General features: G+C 42.0%; 1 long non-coding RNA gene across 1 annotated transcript in view; it reads left to right on the top strand.

The window, feature by feature from the left end:
• Positions 1-7,940: 7,940 nt before the first annotated feature.
• The window catches only part of LOC130362848 (uncharacterized), a 52,961-nt gene continuing 37,746 nt past the window's right edge, over positions 7,941-23,155 (top strand). The window contains exon 1 of the long non-coding RNA XR_008891593.1: positions 7,941-8,279. This is a non-coding gene — a long non-coding RNA (uncharacterized LOC130362848). The remainder of the gene's footprint in view (positions 8,280-23,155) is intronic.

Here is a 23,155-nt window from a genome sequence, read left to right as displayed (position 1 = left end):
TTCTGGCAGTTTTTGGATATCTGCCACTGCAGTCTTTGAGCCAAAGCCAGAAGTGTATTCAAAAGGAATAGGACATATAAAGGAAGGACTTTTACTTCTTCTCCCTTATTGATCCACTTCTGACTTTGGCTCAAAAACTGCAGTGGCAGTATTCCAAAAACTGCCAGAGAAAAAAACAAGTGGAAACTTAGCCTTAGTATAATTTGCTCAGTTTTAACCATGAGATATACGGTAGATTTTATCCTGCTTGGTTTTAGTACATTTGTTGGGTTTCAGTATTTGTGTATGCTTGCTCTGCATTTGCTTTGTTTTGCCTTAGTCTGTATTCACACTGTGCGTTGTGTAAGTCCTCTTTTGACCTTGTTATACCCTGCTAAAACTAGGATAGAATTCCCTAGCCCTGTGCTATCTTTCTATCTAGGAGTGAGTTTGGTCTTGTGCCTGTACCCGTGTTTGCTTGTATTTAGTATTTCTGTTTCCTTCTAGGCCAGTACCCTAATCACTCGGTGGAGAGTGCCCACTGGCTAGTAGCCTATTTATCTTTGGTATTGATGCCCCTCCATGTTTTGAGTGGGGTGTCTAGTGTGTTCATAATTACTGGTCCTTAGTGTTTTTAGTGCATGATCCCACTGATCATAGTGTACATGATCACTGATCTATAGTGTCCTCTGTACATTACCATTGGTTTATAGTGTCCTCTGTACATTAATACTGATCTGTGTCCTCTAAACTTGTATCTGTTTGTAGTCTAGTGTGTTCTTTGTTCTGAGTCCAGTGTGAACAGTGTTCTATATTTCCTGACCTGTTTAGTGTTCTGACATTCAGTTTACCTGTTCATCTCTTGCATCTCCTGGTTTTGTTTGCTGTACACTTATCCCCATATCTAGTCTTATTCATATAATCATATTTAGGGATGAGCGAATCAAATCTGACGGATCTGAATTCATTACGAATTTCAGGAAAAATTTGCTTTGCAACGGATTCGAATATCGCTGCGATTTGATCGCACAAATTGATTCATTAAACTCCATTTAGGCTCCAGGGCATCTAAAATGGCGGATCCACATGTGAGGACATGGGGCAAGGAACTCTGGGAATGCGGCAAGGCAGATAGGCGGGATGACCCTATATCACATGCAGCATGTAGCCTATCAGCAGTGTGATGTCACAGCCCTATATAATCGGCAGCCATCATGCGGCTAGCGATTCACCACAAGCCCAAATCACTGCATAAAAGCACTGACAGAGAAAGTACACTTTTGGGTGTAATACACAGCGACCCCACTGCTACAGTGGGATGTACAGCAACACTAAAGCTTAAAGAGGCGAGTTAGGCAGCACACTAAAAGCCATTGTCACCTGCTATTAGTGCTTAATAATACTGTCCTGGGCTCTAATACACAGCGATTCTTTACTGCTGCAGTTGGTTGTACAACAACTGTAAAGCAAATAGGGGCCAGTTAGGGTGAGCAAGAAAAGCAATAGTCACCTGATTACAGAACCTAATACAGTTTGCGTAGTGGAGCTTATTGTCCTCTCATAAGTGTAAACTGTGGGTAAATTGGTGGTACAGATGAGCAAATATCTGAAAAATTTGATTCAGACGATTCGCTGAATTTTCCCCAAAAATTTGGTTTGGACCAAATTTATTTGCTGCGAATTGCTATTAAAACAGCTATTTTTGGCCTACTGAGAGGCTCAATAGGGGTGTAGAACACTTTGCCTTGTCCTGACAAAAATGTGCTACAGTACACTCAAATGGTTTTTGTGTACAAAACCATCCGGTGAGTACTTTTGGCTGCCCTTTCACAGTATCTAGGCACTTAAGACTTTATCAGAAACAAAATGGTACAACAATTGTATGTACGTATGTGGTATGCACTTATGAGGGCACAAAAATGTGCTACAATACGCTTAAAAAAGTTTTAATGTACACCAGCTGGTGAGTACTTTTGGCTGCCCTTTCACAGTATCTAGGCCCTTGAGACTTTAGCAGGGAAAAAATGGAACAACACTTTGATGTGCGTATATAGTATACACTTATGAGGGCAGAAAAATGTGCTACAGTACGCGAAAAAAGTGCACAACACCAGCAGTAGACAGTAGCCAGTGCTGCAGCACACAGTCGCTGTGTACTACAGCCAAAATTGCAATCTCGCTCCCTTCCCTATCAGTGCTTCTAGCCAGGATTTGTGCTTAAGCTGAATTGCTGCTGTTCTTCTGTACAACACACTGCTCTCTGATCCCCTCTATAATAGAATGCTGTAGACAGTGACTGGGAGGTGGATCGCTGCAGTAAGCATGCTTTTCTGTGACATGCAAACTGCTCTCTGTCCAACAGAACGCTGACTTGACTAGGAGGTAAATCGTTGCTGGAAAAAGCTTTTCTGTGTAACACACACCGGGCTGCCTGTCCCTCTCTCTCTGCCATGTAAAGATAAAGTGACTGGTCGCAATATGGCTGCCGATTATATAGGGCTGTGACATCACAGGGGTGACTGGCTGCTGATAAGCTGCATCCTGAATGTGATTCAGGGTCATCCCGCCGACCCTTGTTCCCGCCTTCCCAGGATTCCTTGCCCCATGTCTTCACGTATAGATTCGCACAAAATGGAGTTTAGTGGATCGCACTAAATGGAGTTTAATGAATCGATTTATGCGATAGAATCCTGGCGATATTCACATTCGCTACAAATCGAATTTTCCATGAGATTCGTAATTAATTCAGTTTCGTCAGATTCGATTCGCTCATCTCTAATAGGTGATGTACATTTTTTCCCCTGAAAAACTAATTTTGGCCTGGTTACTGTGGAAGGTCAGCCAAAGCTACACCCTTGTTCTTGTAGCCTTATACAGTTTTAAGCGGAGTTTATTGTCCAGCTCTCATGAGTGTAAACAGTATGTACACCTACATGGTGTACGTTTTTTTTTCCCCCTAAAAAACAAATTTTGGCCTAGTTACTGTGAAAGGCCAGCCAAAGCTACACCCTTGTTTCTGTAGCCTTATACAGTTTGTAGTGGAGCGCATAGTCCTCCTCTCATAAGTGTAAACTGTAGGTACACCTACGGGGTGTTCATTTTTTTTTCCTGAAAAACTGATTTGGGCCTAGTTACTGTGAAAGGCTCATGAGAGCTGGACAGCTATAGCTACACCCTTGTTTCTGTAGCCTTATACAGTTTTAAGCTGAGCATATTGTCCAGCTCTCATAAGTATAAAGTGTAGGTACACCTACGTGGTGTACGTTTTTTCCTGAAAAACTAATTTGGGCCTAGTTACTGTTAAAGCCTCCACTGCACGGATAAGTCTCAGTGCCCCTTTAGCATACCATGTGTCACACATGGGAGGAACTGCTAAAAGTCATTCATCAAGAAATCAAATCATGGGTTACTCCACGAAAACTAGAAATGGGAACCATGGTGACCGACAATGGGAAGAACATCTTGTCTGCGCTGCGACAAGGAAGCCTGAGCCATGTGCCCTGCATGGCACACATGTTCAATCTGGTTGTCAAGCTGTTCCTGAAGTTTTCTCCCATCTGCAAGACATCTCAACAAAGGGAAGGAAACTTTGCATGCACTTCAGCCACTTGTACACCGCAAAGCACACCCTCCTTGAGCTGCAGCGTGAAACGGTGTCCCCCAACATAGTCTCCACATGTTGGAATACCACCCTCCATATGTTAGATTGACTATACGAACAGAGAAAAGCCATCACCGTTTTCTTGATGATACAAGCAGATAGGGGAACTCCAGGGCAGCTCATACGTGACACCTGCCGTTTGCTCAGGCCCTTTGAGGAAGCCCCATTATTAGTCAGTCGCCAGGATTATGGGATGAACAACGTGATTCGACTGCTTCATTTACTACAACACATGTTGTAAATGATGGCTGGTTAGGGCACTGGAGACGTGGCGCCTACATCTCATGGCCACATGAGCCCTGTGGGGGCGTAACAGGAAGAGGAGGGGGACAGTGGAGCACAGTTTAGGTTTCGCGAAATGGACATTTTTATAGTCATCTGACAGGAGAGGCAGGAGCAGCCAGAGGAGCTAGAAGGTTTTGAGAAAGATGAGACAGAGGACCCAGACAAACCGTGGCAGTATGCAGCGGAGATGGAGGCAGGATATCCCTCTGAGTCACTTGCACAAATGGCATGATGCATGCTCACATGCTTCCGTAGTGACCGCCAAATTGTCACCATTCAGCAGCCGGATGACTTCTGGGTCTCCACCTTATTGGACCCTTGTTACCCGCATAAAGTGGGGGCCTTTTTTACACCCACTAAGAGGGAGGACAAACTGACCTACTACAGAGACATCCTATGTAGTCAGTTGTTGGTTCCATCGTCCATCCTCTTGCAGGTCTGACTCGGGGGGCCCTTTGCGCCCACCTTCCAATGCAATGGCTGCTGGTGAGGGGTGGGGTGGCAGGAGCAGTACCAGCTCCATCATCAGCAGCCTGAGTCTACAGTCACTGATGAGTAGCTTTCTTCACCCACATAGTGAAGCAACTCATCAGCAGCAGGTAGACCTGGAGAAGGACCTGAACCAGCAGGTGGTGGCATACCTTGACATGACCATGCCAACACACTTCAAAGATCTGCTGGACTTCTGGACAACTTGTGGCCGCAACTAGCAGAATTTGCCCTGGAAAAGGTGTCCTACACGGCCAGTAGTGTGCCATCAGAGCGGGTGTTTAGTGCTGCGGGGGCCATAGTAACCCTCAAGGAGAACTAGGAAAAATGTGGACTGACCTTTGTGAAGATGGATCAGGCATGGATCAGCCAGGATTTCCACCCACCAATGCCTGATGCAAGAGAGTAGATTGACGATGGTGCCACACCAACACTTCACAAATATGGATAGTGCAAAACATATTAAAGGCGCTGCTCCCCAGTTACAAACATTCCTCCGCATCAGACCACAAGTAAGTATTGAGGATATGCATTAGTTAAAACTTTACTTTTCTTAGGATAAAATATATGGACGCCAATTTTTTTTTGTATCTAAGAAATGGAAAGGTGTGCAAAAAACACCATGTGCCACCTACACCACCAAGTATTGATATGATGCAAAGACCTCTAAAAGGTGGAATGGAACAATGTATGGTCCATTGTAATCGGTGGGGGGTAAAAATTTCCCCTGTAAGGCCCTACTCTCGCATTATTAATTCCCTTCTGGGCAAGTGTTAATCGCCCTAAAAAGGGTGGCCCCTCACAGGAACCTCTTCCTATTTCCACCTACAAACACTGCCATTTTAGGTGGAAATAAGGAGAGTTTCCTGTTTGGGGTCACCCTTTTTAAGTTTTTACCTCCACCTGCTACAATGGACAATACTTTGTTCCCTTCCACCTTTTCAAGAAAACTGTTACTCGTCTTAAAAAGGGTGGCCCCACACAGGAACCTCTCCCTATTTCCACCTAAAAACCCTGGGAAATGGCAGTTTTTGTAGATGGATATAGGGAGAGGTTCCTGCATGGAGTCGCCCTTTTTAAGGAAGTAACTTTTGCCAAGAAGGGAATTAATAGTGCGATAGTAGGGCCTTATAGGGGAAGTTTTTACCCCCCACCATTAACAATGAACCATACGTTGTTCCCTTCCACCTTTTAGAGTTCTTTGCATCACATCAACACTAGGTGGTGTAGGTGGCACATGGGGATTTTTGCACACCTATCCTTTTGTCTAATTAAATTTTTTTGGGGGGTACATACATTTTATCTTAAGAATATTATTAACAGTTAAGTATACTTACTTGTGATGTGCACACTAACACTTTTACAAAAGAGACCGTTTTCTTATGCCTACCTACCTCAGCAACTATCCTGATTCTGCCACCTGCCTAATGCCACACATCTGATGCCTAGTTCTCATTTTTTCCCCTACAGTCATCACCGGGTACTGGTATCCCCCCCCCCCAGGGCCCCACTCTGTCACCGGGTCACTTTCAGGACTCCTGATGCTGCTTATGCTACCTCCAGGATGTCTCATTCTGCCACCAAATGTTCTCCTGATGCTGATGCCACGTCCAGGCTTTCTCAAACTCCCACCATATGTTCTCCTCATGCTTATGCCACCTCTAGTCTCATTCTGCCACCATGTGTTCTCCTCACTCTGATGCCAGCTACAGGCTGTCTAATTCTGCCACCATATGTTCTCCTCATGCTGATGCCAGCTCATGGCTGTCTCATTCTGCCATCATATGTTCTCCTCATGCTGCCGCCAACTCCACATTGTGCCATTCAGCCACTTAATGGTCTCCTCTCTCTGCCGCCAACTCTAGGCTGTGTCAGTCAGCCAATATTTGGTTTTCTTCTGCTTCTGCCACCTCAAGGCTGTGTCATTTAGCCACTATATGGTCTCCTCTTGCTGCCGCCAACTCCAGGCTGTGTCATTCAGCCACTATATGTTCTCCTCATGCTTCTGGCACCTCCAGGCTGTGTCATTCAGCCACTATATGGTCTCCTCATGCTGCCACCAACTCCAGGCCAACTCCAGTTATCTGTGTCATTCGGCCACTATATGGTCTCATGCTTCCGCCACCTCCTGGCTGTGTCATTCAGCCACTATATGGTCTCCTCTTGCTGCCGCCAACTCCAGGCTGTGTCATTCTGCCAGATTATGGTCTCCTCATGCTGCTGCCACCTCCAAGCTGTGTCACTGTGCCGCCATGTGGTCTCCTCATGCTGCTGGCACATTAAATAATCTTTTTAGGTTCATCTATTTGAAATCTTCAATTTAAATGTTAAAACATATCTTTAATCTTTTCAGTTGTGAGGCCCTATGGTCTCGTCAGGCTGTTGCTACCTCCAGGCTGGGTCATTCAGCCACTATATGGTCTCCTCATGCTGCCGCCACCTCCACGCTGTGTCATTCTGCCGCTATATGGTCTCTTCATACTGATGCCACCTCCAGGCTCTGTCATTGTGACGCTCTGCGACAGTGATTATAATAGTGACTCCTCTAATCTGCATGTTTTACTGAATAACAGTATTATTTCACTAATACAGCACACTCCCTATGCGTGTTACAACAAGGCAAAGTATTCTACACCCCTATTGAGGCTCTCTTTATCCCAGAAATAGCTGTTTTAATAGCATTTCACCACGAATAAATTCGGACTAAGCTAATTTTTTCGGAAAATTCTGTGAATCGGCCAAATTGAATTTTTCTAAAATTCACTCGTCTCTAATCATATCTTTTGTTATCTTCATTTCGGTTTCTGAACTGTATGTTAGTATGCTAAATCCTGCCTTGTTAATATTTCGATATCTGTTCTGGTTATTGTATTCCCATTTGTTTCTGACTTGTCCCCGACTATGCACAGTTTGGTTTATTTTGTTGACATTGACGCTATGTCACTTTAGCCCAGGAAGGGACCGGCTCCAAGTTGTCGATCCGCCGTTTAGGGCAGATTGGCAAGTAAGCAGGTAGAGTGTTTCTAGGGACAGCTTAGGGCTCACTCCTCCCTGACCCCCCTTCGTGACAGTAGGTGTATAATATTCTAAAAGAACCTTGCAGGGACAGTTGTCTTTATTTGTGGAAATTGGTCTAGAAAAAACATGAAGGACAGCTATCAAGGGAAAGTATTTGTATTTGTTCCTGTTTTTGTCCCCTTCTGCATAATTTCTGATTACCATCATTATCATTCATTTGTCCTATCATCCATTCCATCATCTGGGGTTTCAGTTATCTACTGGTAAGTTGCTAATCTTGCTAGTTACCTACCTGAATTGATACAATTCTTGTATGTGTTTCTAGCATTCTACCTGCTGTTCATACTGTTTGGTTTTCTGTAGGTCCTGGGGGTATCTTAGTACTTGGAGTCACAGTTAGAACCCAGCAATGATGTCATAATAGGTGAAGGTGTCACCTAGGGCAGGGAATTGTGCAGCACTGAACATACCCAGAATCCCTTGCATATCCACCCTAAATATTGGAACTACCACTGGTCAACAGTCCCTGTGCAGAACCCAAGTGCAGGGCATCACAAGTTAAAACTGCAAACTGAACTGGACAAAGTTTAGGGAAACCAGGTCTTAATGGTCAAGAGACAATAGCCAAGAGTCAAATATGCACAGTATACCAAACAGGAGAAAAGAAGAGAAAGTGCTGATAAGGACAAAACAACACGAGCAATGAATGGCAGGCAAGGTGGAGAGTTATATGCACCTAAGGAGGGTGTGGACTCAAAGAGCTGATGTGATAGGACTGAGTGTTGCCACAGCCATGTATGATGCTTTAGCCAAACAACAGAAACTTTAACCCTTCGTGCAAAACAAGGTTAAGTCATTATACCCAGCTTTGCTGTCTAGTAACCAGCCATCATTATTATATTTAATGGACATGTCTACCCTCATGATGCCTCCTACTGCTTTGTCAAGTTTCCCCATCAAAATACTTTATTGCTGCCTAGCGAGGACTTCCATGAGAGCCATACCCTAGATAGTACTATGAACATAATTTTAGGATCCTCTCAACCAAACTGTAAAATTAATGACAGATCTGTTTGTGCATTTACAGTGGCCAGTTATCATTCTAATAGTTGTGAGACAATTGGATATGGTGCAGACCTAAATACATTTCTGGGTAATATGTCACCCTATGTTTCCAGAATTTTTTTAAACAAGAATATCTTGTTAATATTATTAATATTTTCTTTCAGGTATTGGCATAGCAGTTTACAAAAGAAAGATCGGGCTTGGCCTATTTTTATACCTGAAAGTTGTTCTATTTTGACCATCCTTTACCAGACTGATTCATTTGCTTTGAATTTATTGGTTGAAAATCCTCTGTCTGGGTTTGAGAAGGTCAAGGTTAGTATTAGAAGTCGTCCTTATAGCAAAACAGACCCAATCATCATACTGTCAACAATGTGCCCTTATGTTTTCATGCAATTTTTGGTTCTTGCCAAACACGATTCTTCTTATTTAAGCCAAAAAGCTTCATTTTGTAACTGATCTGTCAAGAAAACATTATTCTGTTAGTCTGTCTACTGCCAAGGTTCTCCTAAGCAAAACTTAACTTCAGCAGGTACTGAAACTATTAGGACAACATCAGTTTTTTTATTCGTCCTATTAAACTTTAAGTTTAATGGGACTACAGATGAATAATATGATGGTGTCACTTACAGTCTTGACAATCTAAGAGTAGAATCACAACTGATGCATTCATGATCAGCATAGAGTCCCATTGAAATAAATAGAATCTATTTTGACATTCATTTCTTAATGTTTTTTGCTCAATAAAGCTTGTGAAAATGGCCAGAAGAACCCAATAGCCATAAGTATACTTTAGATTTACACACATCAATATCTACAGGAATAAAAATAACAGCAATGAAAATCAGTGCTAAAAAGAACAAACATATAATTTACATTTTTTTTTCAATTAAAGAAGCTTTAAAAAAAAAAAAAAAACAAGTATGAAAAACATTGTTTTTGAAGCAGTTATTACAGGTAGATTTGCTCTTGTGAAGATACCCTTAGGCCAGGTTCACACATTGGAAAATTTGCCCATGTAATTAATTTTGTACACATAGATTAATTTGTTTCTGGCCTGGGTGGCCCTTTGTCATAATTAAGATTATGACTAAGGGCCACACAGACCAGAAATGTGTAACTGTATCTGTTACTACTGCTTTTTTCCATGTAGAAGCTGCAAAAAAAAAAAAAGATTTTTCTTGCACGATGCACTGCTACTTTTAAAGGGGTACTCCACTGGTCAGCGTTTGGAACATTTAGTTCCGAACACTGTGTGCGAGCTGCGGGGTTTTACCATGCCCCCTCATGATTAGTGTTGCTCGCGAATATTCGCAATTCGAATATTATTTGCGAATATCGCATATTCGCGAATTCGCGAATTTCGCGAATATAGCGCTATATATTCGTAATTACGAATATTCGTTTTTTTTTTGTTTTTTTTTCTTCACAGTACACATCACAGTGATCACCCCTCTCTGCTTCCAGCTTGTGTGGTGTAAAGAAGGCTGTAATACTACTGTGTGAGACTGGCGTGCGAAACTTCGCATATGTGAAAATTTGCACATGCTAATTTTCGCATATGCGAATTTCCACATATGCTAATTTTCGCATGTGCGTATTTTCGGATACGTGAAAATAAAACGAGAATATAACGAATATTCGAATATTCGCGAATATATGACGAATATTCGTCCATATATTCGCGAATATTCGTGAATTCGAATATGGCCTATGCCGCTCAACACTACTCATGATATCATGCACCGCCCCCTCAATGCAAGTCCATAGGAGATGGCGTGGCGGCCACCACTCCCAATCCCATAGATGTGCATTGAGGGGAGGGGAGTGACTTTTTCCATGCCCCTTATGATAGTAATATTGGACAGGTCAGCTCGTTTGGACTGTTTCTGTTTTGCATGTTTATACTGTCATAATCTTGCAGTTTTGTTGCTGATTTTCACCTTTCACCTTTTTTTACCTTCAATGTAACAAGAGTCTTCAGTATATTCTGCAAGTATCACACATGCAGAGATTGCGGCTCAGTCACTGCTTTTTTAGCCTTGGTTTTTCCATTATATTTTTCTATTTTTAAGTTTTGGGCTTTAAACAAGAATGCAAAATACTGATCGAACAGTGAAGAATTCTCACAGGTGATTGTGCACATCATAGAACATCAATTGCACATTTTGTACTGCGAATAGCACAATGTAAAGTTTGTACCTCTGGCTAGGTGTGGTCTTGAGTATATCCATCTCTCTGCCAATAGATAACATTGCTGCTTTCTACTCCAAGAAAAACATTAGCATTGTCCAGTTCACCTCTTCCCAAAGGCCCATTTACTGGTATTGAAGAACACATTCTCAGCAGTTCGCTAGTCAATCCTCCTATACACTTCATTACTGGGCAAAGTCAAATCAGTGTTTTTTAATTAACACAATTGTGTGGACTTCAATCTTGCCGCACAATAGGTTTTCTGACCTTGAAGCGTCATGCATGGCTTCATTATTGAGTATATTGTTTCCTATAAACATATGAAACCCCGACCATAACAATTCCATCAAATAAAACAAAGTTATCCGAGAGCAGAATTAAACTCTAGCTGACCCTTAGCACTACTCCGTAGACCCCTATTAATAATTTCTAATCTAATCACTGTGGATAAATGTACTATAGCCGGCCATGCCAGGCACCTCGCCAGGAATCCTATTGCAGGCCATTTGATTCATTTCAGTCTGGAGCTTCTATGGAGAAGATGCATCTTTTACTAAAATGCTACTTGATGATTTGCCTTTTGTTATCTTCTACTGGAAAAAATATGTCCTTGTAAATGACAGACATGTTTCTTAGCAATTTGCTCTGGACTGACTGATGGAACCAGTGCCAAAAGGCCTGTGAATGTATTAGTAATGTCCGTGCCAGTTTTATGTCAAGTTTATGGGATGTAACAAGCCTGAGAAGAAGTTTGTTTATTTTGCTTTTGCAGATTTATTTAATGATCTGAGCTGCAGTTGACAAATGTTTCATCATCAGCTATAGTTTATTTAGTTTGGATTGTGGTCAAGTGTTGCTTGTTGAGGTCGCCATGTTGTCCCCACCCACCTCTGCATGCTTGGGTAACAACAGTCCAACTCTCCCCACTTTCCCCCTATGGGTACTTTCAATATGGGGCATATATGTTTTGCAGATTATTCACAAAAAATCTGCATGCAGAAAATCCACATAGTATTATAGCAGCATCCGTGCAGATGAATTTTTAATAATCCACATGGAAGTTACTGCGAGGTCTTAAAATCTGCAGTATATTGGGATTCTGCTTTAGAAACACTGCAGAACAGCAGCAAAATGCAAATGCTAATTTTCATACATACATTATTCACCCAACTACTTAGATGATCCCCCAACTGGGTGGTGGTTCCTTTGCTGGACTAAGTGCAGGAGCATCAAGAGGTGTCAAACAGTCCAGGTCAATAACATACAGGCAATACAATCCAAAATCATCAGGCAGAGAGTAAACAGGAACAAGCCAGGGGTCAGAACCAAGAGGGCAGAGATGTACAAAATTAGACCAAAACAAAGTCAACACAGGCAATGGCAAAAATATAGACAGCGTGCAGTATAAAATCAGCAGGCAGGAAAATGGTCAGGGCATAGGCAAAGGTCAGGTCACAGGGATCAGCAAATCAATAGGAATGCAGGAACGCTTGTGAATGGAATTAACCTCTATCACTGGCAACTCCGTATGTAAGCTGCCAGTTGAAATCTCCTGCCGCCTGGTGTAAATCAGGAGAGGAGAGCAGCACAGTGCCAATGAACTTTCACCTCTTGATTGTCCAGAACTATTAGCATCACTGATGACATCAACCTGACAATGCACCCCTTTGCCAACCATGAGGAATGGAAAATGGAGCCGGCGCTTGATGCTCGACAGGTAAGTATGTTACATTTGCATAAAATTATCTATAGTCCCACTAGGGGAATTTCCTCTGCAATCTTCTAATTACTCATATAATACATTGCACTACTTGCACTACTGTTGTAGTGCAGTGTATTATGCTTGTCAGTATAATTCTGACAGACAATCTATACAGCCATGCCTTCACTATCATCATGGCAAACCTGGGGGCCTTCATAAGGCCCCTCCCTAGCTGCTAAGGAAGCCCATAGGCATGTGGCGAACATGTCGCCAGGCTGCCAATGGACTGACAGAGCCCCACAGGTTCTTTACATGCCAAGATGAGGATTTGATTGCAGCAAATTAAGGGTTAAAATGACAGGGTTCTGACATGTTGACACCCAAGCTCCCTGTACAAGAGACCGGTACCAAGTGGCTATGCTACCGCTGCAAAAAGGTGACAGCGTAGGCCAAGTCCCTTTGGTTGTCACCACAAAAACACAAATGACTGGTCACCAATTTGGATGAAAAGACTCCCTTTCAGACCTGTTTACGGCTGCTCATTAACCTTTATGTGAGTTGCCAAAAGTGAGTTCTGCTGTTTACTTAATTCCCAAGGTTAGTTAAACCAAGTATCTTGCATACTACGCTATTTACCCAACTCAGTATAACTTGGCATTCATTGATTAAAATATCATATTTTTTCATGAGTCTAATGGGAGGTCCTATCGTTTAGTGACACTGCCCACTGGATTCCTAAGAATAAAAAATAGCGAGAATTTACATGAATTAAAGTTACCGTATTTTTCGTCCTATAGGACGCACCGGCGTATAAGACGCACCCAATTTATAGGTACAAAATCAAAAAAAATTAAGATTTTGAACCCAATAGTGGTCTTCAACCTGCGGACCTCCAGATGTTGCAAAACTACAACTCCCAGCATGCCCGGACAGCCGTTGGCTGTTGAAGACCACTGCATAGGAGGTAATACTCACGTGTCCCCGCCGCTCCGGACCCGTCACCGCTGCCCTGGATGTCGCTCCATCGCTGTCGCCGTGTCCCCATCCCTCCGGAACGTCTCTGCTGCCGGCCGGGTATCCTCGCTCTCCGACGCCGCCATCACGTCGTTACGCACGCCGACGCATGTACGCGACGATGTGTTGACGAGGAAGGAGAGCATCGGCCATACAGGGGATCCCTGAACGGAGAAGACACCGAGGAGGCAGGTAAGGTCCCTCCCGGTGTCCTGTAAGCACTAACCCCGCTATTCAGTCGGGCTGTTCGGGACCGCCGCGGTGAAATTGCGGCGGTCCCGAACAGCCCGACTGAACAGCCGGGTTAGTGTCACTTTCCCTTCAGACGCGGCGGTCAGCTTTGATTGCCGCGTCTGAAGGGTTAATACAGGGCATCACCGCGATCAGTGATGTCCTGTATTAGCCGCGGGTCCTGGCCGTTGATGGCCGCAGGGACCGCCGCGATAGGGGTGTATTCGCCGTATAAGACGCACCGACTTTTTCCCCCTAGTTTTGGGGAAGAAAAAATGCGTCTTATACGGCGAAAAATACGGTATGCTAAACCTTTTCCCACAAAGATATATATATATATATATATATATATATATATATATATATATATATATAAATCTGCCCAGCTTTTCCTACTCTAAAACTTTTCCTACTCTAAACCATTTTTATGGTGACAGGTTCCCCGTAAGGGTATGTTCACATGGATGGGTTACGAGCGTGTTTCCTGATGCGGGTTTGAAACGCAGTCGAGTTTCTGCAGTAGAATTTCCGCAGCGGCTCAAACCCACATGGCTTTTTGTGTAGTTTTGTTTAGAAATTTTTGAGCCAAGTAATGCAATGCATTTTCTAACTTACTGAATTTTTAATATAGAATATAACTATGAGACAAATATAAAATGATGTCTATAGGAGCGTATACAATACATGCAACAGTGGAGTGTACATTGTTTACTAACAGTACAGGTTACTGGAATAAAATGAAATCCAGCAGAAGCCATCAGACAGATAATTGTCAGCTATTAGATTTACATTCGTGGAATTGTCTGGTGTCAGCGCATCATCTTTTTTTAAGACTCTGTAATTCTTTCGTATCCTTATTTGATTTAATTACTCTACGTAGAAAGTAATGATTCAGGGTAAGACAAAGGTTAACCTTCCAAGACAGTATGAGGGAGAGTAGATTCTTTTTCATTGTCTGTTAAATTAGAAGCTGAATGTAATCCAATCGTGCAGTCTCCTGTAATGGGGCCGGCAAGTGACAGTAAACATCCTGACGGTGAAATGTATGAGGCTTTATATAAAAGCAGTGGTGAAATCAACACATACTGACCTCTCATTCCATTATATGGGTTTCTGGGTCAATAAAACAAAAAAAAAGCTTGATTTAGAAATGTGCATTATTATCATAATAATAATGATCATTATAATTAGTAGTAGTCATAGTATTATTATTATTCACATAAATAAGTACTCAAATATGGCTACATGCACCGATCCAGTGCAGTACAACTAGGAGTCCCTATGGCGCCGTACTACATGTGACCCCAATAGCGTGCCTCCATATAATACCATATAGTTGAAAATACCTCTGTAATATGTAATCTGTTGTAACATTTTTTTTTATTTAATTTAACTGTTTTCATCATTACCCTGTATGTCAGAGGGAGGAGATGTGAGACTGCTAATAGGGAGCGCGTAGTTTACTCAAGTGTAGTGTCTTAGAGTTGCGCTTTTGGTCCATGCTCACAAGTAGCCTGGAACATGTTTGCATTGCAAAAGCTGAGTGAGGCGGGTATAGTGAATAACAATCTGAAGTCAGGTCCTGAGTGTCCTTAGGCCTTCACAGAAGCTGTGGTATGATTTGTCTGCATTGTTCTTGGAAGGTTAGTGTCATGAGGAATACCCCAGGGAGTTGCCTAATATGGCCTGCAGTGGATCATGAATAAGGAGGAGGAGCTGGCAAGTTTTGTGGGCCTCTGTTTGGTTTGAGCCTGAAGGGTCTTAGTTGTAGAGGTGCATAGCTCCTTTGTGCAGGCTGTCATTAAGCTGAATGAGATTAAGCGTTTTATTAACCAGTTGAAGGGGTGTTCTGGCTTTATTCTTAATATCCCCTATCCAAAGGATAGGGGATAAGATATATGATTGCAGGGGTCCTGCTGGAGACCCCCCGCATTCTTGGTACAGTCCCCGGCATTCTGTGCCGGGCGCTGCCTCCAAGAAGGGGACATGATGTCACGGCCACGCCCACGCCCCCTAGACATAGATATGAATGGAGGGGATGTGGCGTGACGTCACTTCCCTGTCTCGGAGGTAGTGCCCGGCACGGAATGCCGGGCTCTGCACTGAGATTGCGGGGGTCCCCAGCAGCGGGACCCCTGCGATCATACATCTTATCCCCTATCCTTTGGATAGGTTGGGTTGTTGGTAACTAGGCTCAAGCCATAAATGCAAGAAGGAGCACTAGGAAATATATACTGTAGGTACTGGCAGATATAAGAGAGGACATCCTGAGGCCTCAGTTACCTGGTGGGTTGACCTGTTTAGGTGCATGGATCATGAAGCGTTGGCATAGGGAAGGACAGTGCATGGAAGGAGTTGGAAGTTAGGTCTTTGTCAGGTAGTGACCCTTATCCTGTTGGATTAGTCTGAACATCACTGCCTTTCGTGCCCAGGTAACTTGGGCGCTTTTGGGGGCTCCTGTGAATCAGAAATACATTCAAGTGTTGTTTGTAATAGTTAACTTTTATTTTAAAGATTTTATATTATTCAATATGTAGCAGCACTTTGGGTGTAGGAACTATCAGACTTTTCCCCCTCTGCATAAATTCAAACCATTTATATTACTGTACCAGAATTTATAAAGCAATAAAGAATCTTCTGCTCTCTGTATCTGAATGTGATTTTGTCTTTATTTAAAGTGAAGCACTTGGAATATCAACCTTTCAAGCTTAAATTTATGTTATGGTTTTTGCTGGGGTTTTTTACCAAAATTCTAGACAAAATTCTTTACCAAAATTATTGTTTATGAATTCATAAAAGTAATATTGGCAATAATTGACATTGATCAGTGTAACCATGGAATATTTTTTAGCAGAGATTTATTATGTGATGTCATATTTATGCATTAAATCATCCACACAGTAGTTATAGCACATCAATGTTGGTTAGATCAGTGAACATGGCAAAATAAAACCAATGATTGATACTGTAGATAGATAGTGCCTGTTGTTATCGCTCTCACACTGGTCACTGGAAGTTCAACATGGCACCTCATGGCACAGAACTTAGAGAGTTCTGTGCCAATATTTAATAATATATGTGATAAGGTATAATAAAATATTAACAAAAGTGTGAGAAGCGTACACACTTATGTAAGACACTGTATATGTGAGATGGATAGATAGATAGATATGAAAGAGATATATATAGATATGAGAGATAGATAGATATGAGATAGATAGCTATGAGATAGATAGATAGATAGATAGATAGATAGATAGATAGATAGATAGATAGATAAATTGGTAGTGACATTTCCACAGCAGCCTATCTCTTAGAGACGACCACCTGTTAAGAAAACCAGATATTTCTGTGATGGATTTAGACAGAATATATTGGTAACATTTAAACAGCCTCTGCACATCTCCTGTAATCTGAAAATTGTGGCGCAGCGAAGAAAATCAAGTTTCGGCCTGTAATATAGTCACAGGAGTACTTTAGAGCACAATGTCTCAGATCAATAAGGAAGCTGTAACTACATTTTCTGTCATCTTATGATATTGATGCAAAAACATAATGGCTGAAATTATAAAATCAATTTCTTAATTTAATAAAAAAATGTCTATTGATGTTGTTAAAACTAAATCCAATGGAGATAATTTCCTACCTGGAAGAAACAAAATATGTAAATGCTGCAGGAGAATATTTTATGTCCACAAATTAGAAGAGAAAATCTTCATACAGAAATATGTACAATCTCCCTATAGTTTTTTTTTAGAATATGTTAGTGCTGTATAGGAAACAGAAAAGAAATAGTACAATGCAGGTTGTACAAATTGCACAAAAGTTAAATACAATAAAAAAAATAAAAAATTAAGCACCAAGTAGAAGAGAAAGTCCTGATCCGCATGCCTCTTAGGCCATATTCACACTTCGTCATTTCTGGCCAGAGAAAATCCAGGTGTAGATTACGAGTGTGGCCAGCGCCGACTGATTCAATCAGTGCAGACAAAAGCGTCTGATAAGCAGAAATCCACCAACAACTTGAACAAGTTCAATGCTCTGGTGGAATTTTTTGAGGGGATTTTCTGGGTGGAAAGTCTGCCTCGAAAACTCTGCAGTGTTCACTGTGCTGCGGAATACCACTGGATTTTGGTACTGATTTTCATGTGTTATTTAAAGCTCCATGTGGAACCACTGAAAAAGGGACATATGACTTCTATTTCCCCACATGGGAAAAAAGTTTTTGGGTAATATTTTCAATTGAAATCAATGGGAGATTTTTTTTAAAGGTAAAATCACACTTTTTTTTGCCCATGGGAATATGTTCTAAACCTGCTTTAGATGCAGAATGTAAATCAGTTTTACCTTGGGGTATATGGGAAATGTCGTAGGACAAGTGGGATTATATTCAACAACAAAAAATCAACCTATAAACCTTCCTGGCACCGGTGGTGCAATGGTGAGGGGAATCGCCCAGGCAGAGACAGGGGTGGGTAATGAAGATGCCACCTGTGTGTGGATGGTGCACAAGGAAACTGTGAAAGCTGCTTGTGCTTTTTGGTAGATCAAATGATCATCTCTACTATGGGAGCCTGTTCCCTGTGTGTGCCTACCCTCGCATAACCACTGCTCCTAACACCTCCTAACAGCTTAGTAAGAAGAGCCTAGATGGTGGGGAATTCACAAAAATGACCACCTCGCTTTTTTCAGCCCTCCTCTTAAAGTCTGTCAATTGGGCAAAATGTGTAGAGGTTTGTCCAGCAGTCAACGATTTCTCACCCAAAAAGTACACTACCCAAGAGAAGCCTCTGAGACCTCCTTATATAGCACAGCAGGGAAAGCCCTTTTACATCTTTTTCTGGCCACATGTGTAATCATTCACATATCTGAGACATTACTGCATGTCCAGTTTGGCAGCAAGTCGACTATTTGGGTACATGTTATTGAGTGCCCATTGCATGTCAAAGTTTCCAAAGTTGTATACAGAATTCTGTTGCTTATTGCTTTCCCAGCTGCTAAAAAACACTCCCACAGCATGATGCTGCTACCACCATGCTTCACTGTAGGGTTGAGCAGTGGCTGGTCACCCCCGAACATGATGCTTAGAATAAAAGCCAAAAAGTTCAATCTTGGCTTCATCAAACTAGAAATTTTTTGTTTTTCCAGTGTGAGAATGCTTTAGATTTTTTTTTTATAAACTACAGGAGGACTTTCATGTGTCTTTTACTGAATCGAGGCTTTTTGTCTGGTAACTGTGCATAAAGCCTTGATCGTTGGAGGCTGCAGTGATGGTTGACCTCCTGGAAGTTTCTCCCATCTGCACACAGGATCTTTGGAGCTCTACCAGAGTGTTCTTAGTCACCTCTCTTACCAAGGCCCTTCGCCCCCTATTATGTAGTTTGGTGGGGCAGCCAGCTCTATAAAGAGTCCTGTTGTTAAAAACTTCTTTCATTTAAGAATTATACTCACTGTGCTTTCAGGAAATTTCAGTGCAGCAAAAATGTTTTCATACCCTTCTCTAGATCTGTTCCTCCACACAATCCTGTCTCTGAGCTCCACATGCATTTCTTTCCTTCTCATGGCTTGGTCTTGCTCTGATATGCATTGTCAGCTGTGAGACCTTCTGTAGACAGGGATGTGTCTTTCTGCAACATAAAATGTGAAACAAGTGAAAGGGTCTGAAGCCTTTCCGAATACACTGTATAAAGTAGTGAGTACATTTTTATATATAACATACAGTTCAAGAGAAAAAGCGGATGCACTCACTCAGATAATCTTGCCAGATGAAATCTTTGTTCGATATCCATAAAAACAGGGTACAGCGGGTAGACGCAGAGGAGCAGCCTCTGCGAGGCTGCTCCTCTGCGTCTACCCGCTGTACCCTGTTTTTATGAATATTGAATAAAGATTTCATCTGGCAAGATTATCTGAGTGAGTGCATCCGCTTTTTCTCTTGAACTGTATGCTATTTGTGGTAGTGGATGAGGGGATACTGTCTTGTGGGAGTGTAGGGTATTTAGGGTGTTGCTGTGCAGGATAGTTAAGGGCGCTGTTAACCCTTGTCACTCGTGACGCCAGAGTGAGGGGTAAATGCTATGTTCTTGATAGGCCTATTGCCACCCTTCCCAAGAGCAATAGGTGTTGCAGAAATAAAGGATTGTCCACAACCGCTGTTAACTGAAAACTTGCAGGAACTTTTACTGAGGAATTTCTGTGCATGTAGTAACAGTAACAGTCCAGATAACAGAGTCTCTTTACATAAAACTCAATCAGCGATTGACAGTCGGTTGGGATCAGGTAAGCCCAATTTAGCTTCTGAAGGATTGTATAGCAGAGATCCACTGGATTTAGGGGAGTATTTAGGTCCAGTGATCTTGCGCTGAGTAGCGGGGAATTGCTTAGTCTATCCGCTAGGTTAGAGGCCTAGGCCGCAAGGCTTTGGCCTAGCAAATCGTCTTGTAAGCTGCGGAGGTCCTACCTCTTCCAGAGTCAGCAACCCAAGAGAGGGATCAAGATGGCGCAGGTCCCTTATATGGGCAGGGGCCGGCCGTTTTGGATTGGTCCGTAACGACTGTCACTCACCATTACAGTGCATTGTGGGTGAATACGTCACGGGAACCTCCAAAGGTCCTGAAGCAAAACCATAGAGTTTCAACCTGACCACGTGACCCGCAGGTCCTGCTACGCTCCGAACAGGTAGATAACTAAATATATACATATACATCCTTATACTTATATTAATATTAAATAGAACGACTATATAGTCATCGACTAAGTTAGAGGTGACAAGGGGAAAACCACAAAAGAGGGACCCCGACGTCCTAGGGACTCTGACTATGGGGACCTCTATACAGGTAACGTATACGATACGGTACCGGGACACCACATATTTGTCGCTTATCCAGGAGTGCCCCCTCTTTATAGCCCCATTGGTTTTTGTTTGCTGGATCAGCTAGTCCGGGACGGGATTTAGATGGATTGCATGCCGAATTCACTTTTGTCTTGCTTTGCGGGCTTTTTACATATAAGTTTGTGTATTTTGTTTTGATTCTAATTTATCATGACAGTATCCATGGCTTATTAGGTTGGACCTAATGGTCCTGTCCCATTTTTTATTCTTATCACCTTTGTAACTTCTGTAATCTTTTTGTGATGTTCAACTCAGTTCCCAGAGTTTCCCCAGCACAAGTATATTTCCATCTGTGTGTTCATTTCCAGTGTGTTTCGGGATTTTATTGAATGATTTGGTTTACATGATAAACCAGGATATCATGTAAAGTACCCAATAATGTGTTAAAATATGACAACCCTGCAAGTATCTGTGGATTCACACGTCTGAATCTGTGAATACAATAGTGTAACACTCCTCAGGTCTCTGCCATAGATTCGTTCTCGGAGCAGAAAACATACAGTAGTTTCTGCTAATTTATGCTAATCTTTTCAGCACTCCGCCGAATGAGTCCCTGCAGAATTCTGCGCCACATCTTTTCATCGCTTTAGTACGTGTTTCTTTCTTTGTTGTCACCTTACCCTGACACAACCTATGCAATTCAAACATCTGTGCTCTACAGGTTTATCTGTGCTAACAATTGAAATACCTCGACACCTACGATGAAGACCATTTTCTGGATAACTGATGGTATCAATGCTCGCTGCTATCACTGTTACTAAACCTATTGGTGAAACGTGCAAAGTAATTATAAAATAACATGGGGGGGGGGGGGAGATTTACTATGTGAAATATGTCAAAAATTTCTCCCGAATTGTAGTAAATGATGTATGCCAAATTTATTAGGTATGTTAGACACTTTTAATACCTCACTGAACAGCTGTCAAAAAGAGGATACATTTGCACATTTTGTGCTATTTTTATGCGTTCTTTATATGACACCTGATAACATGTCGTTGTATGGAAACATGGGAAATCTCTCCAACCTGGAAATGTTTTAAAGTCAGTTCATAAGACTCAACAGTCATCAGATATCGCTAAAAAAAAAAAAAATCTTACATTTTACAGGTCCGAGCAATCAACTAGTAGTACGTCCAATCAGGGCATAAATGTAATGGAGGATTGTAAAATGGGCACTGTCAGATCAAAAAACCTTTTAAATGTTGTTACTGATGAAAATTAAACACATTTTGTAATATGGTTGTTTACATTTTTTTTATATATATTTAACCCCTTAAGGACGCAGGCTTTTTCCGTTTTTGCATTTTCATTTTTTCCTCATCACCTTCTAAAAATCATAACGCTTTCAATTTTGCACCTAAAATTACATATTATGGCTTATTTTTTGCACCACCAATTCTTCTTTTCAGTGACACTAGTCATTTTACCAAATTATCCACAGTGAAGGGGAAAAAAAATTCATTGTGCGACAAAATTCAAGAATAAATGCCATTTTGTAACTTTTGGGGGCTTCCGTTTCTACGCAGTGCATTTTTTCATAAAAATGACATTTTATCTTTATTCTGTAGGTCCATACGGTTAAAATTATACTGTAATTATATAGATTTGATTTTGTATTACTTCTAAAAAAAAATCATAACTACATGCAGGAAAATGTATACGTTTAAAATTGTCATCTTCTGACCCCAATAACTTTTCTATTCTTCTACATACGTGCCGGTATGAGGCCTCATTTTTTACATGGTGATCTGACGTTTTTATCGGTACCATTTTTATATTGATTGGACTCTTTGATCGCTTTTTATCCTTTTTTTCATTATGTAAAAAGTGACCAAAAATACGCTATTTTTGACTTTGGAATTTTTTTGCGCATACGCCATTGACCGTGCGGTTTAATTAATGACATATTTTTATAGTTCGGACATTTCCGCACGCGGCGATACCACATATGTTTATTTTATTTACACAGTTTTTTTTATGGGAAAAGGGGGGGGGTGATTCAAACTTTTATTAGGGAAGGTGTTAAATGATCTTTATTACCGTATATGCCGGCGTATAAGACGACCCCCAACTTTTACACTGAAAATATAGAGCTTGGGATATACTTGCTGTATAAGACTACCCCTCCTACCGCGATGTACAGTACCTTGTAGTTCCCCCCATATTAAGTAGGCAGTATAGTTCCCCCACAATAGTAGGCAGCTCCTCCACATTAGGTCAGCAGCTCCCACACATTAGGTCAGCAGTTCCCCCACATTAGGTCAGCATCTCCCCCACATTAGGTTGGCAGTTCTCCAACAATAGTAGGCAGCTCCCCCACATTAGGTCGGCAGCTCCCCCCCCCCCCCCCCCCACAATAGTAGGCAGCTCCTCCCCACAATAGTCGGCAGCTCCCCCCACAATAATAGGCAGCTCCCCCCCACAATAGTAGGCAGCTACCCCCACAACAGCAGGCAGCTCCCCCCCACAATCGTAGGCAGCTCCCCTCCCCCAAAATATTAGGCAGTTCCCCCACAATAGTAGGCAGCTTCCCTCCCCCACAATAGTAGGCAGCTCCCTCCCCCACAATAGTAGGCAACTCCCTCCCCCACAATAGTAGGCAGTTCCCGACAGTAGTAGGCAGCTC

The sequence above is a fragment of the Hyla sarda genome, chromosome 3, assembly GCF_029499605.1.
Source record: "Hyla sarda isolate aHylSar1 chromosome 3, aHylSar1.hap1, whole genome shotgun sequence".
Lineage (NCBI taxonomy): Eukaryota > Metazoa > Chordata > Amphibia > Anura > Hylidae > Hyla > Hyla sarda.
This window is presented reverse-complemented; position numbering and strand designations above follow the sequence as displayed.